Raw genomic sequence first — 1,678 nt, 5'->3', positions numbered from 1 at the left:
TGTTTCCACCCCCATGCTTCACAGTAGGTGTGGTGTTCTTGGGAAGCAACTCAGTATTCTTCTTCCTCCAAACACGACGAGTTGAGTTTATACCACAATGGATACAAGGATGATACAGCAGAGAATTGGGAGAATGTCATGTGGTCAGATGAAACCAAAATAGAACTTTTTGGTATAAACTCAACTCGTTGTGTTTGGAGGAAGAAGAATACTGAGTTGCATCCCAAGAAAACCATACCTACTGTGAAGCATGGGGGTGGAAACATCATGCTTTGGGGCTGTTTTTCTGCCAAGGGGACAGGACGATTGATACGTGTTAAGCAAAGAATGAATGGGGCCATGTATCGTGAGATTTTGTGCCAAAACCTCCTTCCATCAGTGAGAGCTTTGAATGGTTGACCAAATACTTATTTTCCACCATAATTTACAAATAAATTCTTTAAAATTCCTACAATGCGAATTCCTGTCTCTCACAGTTGAAGTGTACCTATGATGAAAATTACAGACCTCTGTCATCATTTTAAGTGGGAGAACTTGCACAATCGGTGGCTGACTAAATACTTTTTTGCCCCACTGTATATCTAGAAAAGGTGATCCTAAAGAGGTAGGCATTTTCCGGAGGTCTCAAATACAAGAATGTGTGTGTGTGTGTATGTGTGCGGTTGTTGACTTTCAGACAGGCGCTCCACAGCGGCTGCCAGATGGCTTTAAGATCGCGGCCGCACACGGGGGTCCCAGGAAAGCACGTCCAACCCGTCAAGACAGGACACAAACACACAACTCTGGGCTCACACACACACACGGTCACCCAACAAACTATTAACACACATACAGGGTGCGTTATGAGCGATGAACTCCGAAATAGACACACAGTAAGTGGTGGCGTGGGCGTTATAAGAGGATTAGTTGTGGTGTAGGCGCATTGTCCGCCGTCACAAGATGTGCTCTTTTAAGCGGTTTTATTTACTCCTCGGGGTGATTCTGCAACCTTCTATTCTGATATTCTCCTCCTGATGCAAGGGTGATATTTAGCTGCCGCACCCGTGATGCCGACATCACATTTAATATACTCACCTTCCCAACCCAGCTAAAAAAAGAGGCCTTGGAAATGTCACATGACAACGGTTGAGGGGGGATGTGGCGTCCCGTGCCTCACCTGGTAAATATCTGACAGGCTGCTGCTTCCGGAGTCGCTGGTGATACTACATCCTGAGTGGCTGGAGGAAACGTGGGTCACCTGTGGGTGCAAGCCGTCAGCCAGGTGAAGTCTGCTGAAGTCTGCGGGAAGCTGGACATACACACATAACACACACGGTCAGCATGGGGGGGCAAAACTGACACTGGCACACACCCATGGTGTGAATAGCGATGAACGATAGACATAAATTTGACAAAAGTTCAAGTAGTAGCACATACAACAAGGGACGTGTCCAAGTCGCTACACTGCTACACACAAAGCAGGTGATCTAGGGTTGCCATGGAAACCTAAGGTTTTTGTTCATGATTTATTTTTAAACAATTCACTGCTAAAGGTATTTACCAGACTATAGGGCGCACTGCCCATGAGCGGGTCTAGCCAGGTCTATTTTCATATATACAGTGGGGCAAAAAAAAATATTAAATCTGCCAGCGATTATGCAAGTTCTCCCACTTAAAATGATGTCAGAGGTCTGTAATG

The 1,678-nt window shown here is 45.6% G+C and overlaps 1 protein-coding gene across 1 annotated transcript in view; it reads right to left on the bottom strand.

The window, feature by feature from the left end:
* LOC133546167 (rap guanine nucleotide exchange factor 2-like) overlaps positions 1–1,310 on the bottom strand; it is a 75,789-nt gene extending 74,479 nt beyond the window's left edge. Inside the window, 1 exon segment of the mRNA XM_061892023.1 lies at positions 1,157–1,310. The gene's annotated coding sequence lies outside the window, so the exon portion shown is untranslated.
* Positions 1,311–1,678: the final 368 nt, after the last annotated feature.

This window comes from Nerophis ophidion, linkage group LG29, assembly GCF_033978795.1.
Source record: "Nerophis ophidion isolate RoL-2023_Sa linkage group LG29, RoL_Noph_v1.0, whole genome shotgun sequence".
NCBI lineage: Eukaryota > Metazoa > Chordata > Actinopteri > Syngnathiformes > Syngnathidae > Nerophis > Nerophis ophidion.
Note: the sequence above shows the minus strand (reverse complement) of the source record. Positions and strands in the feature narration are given on the sequence as shown.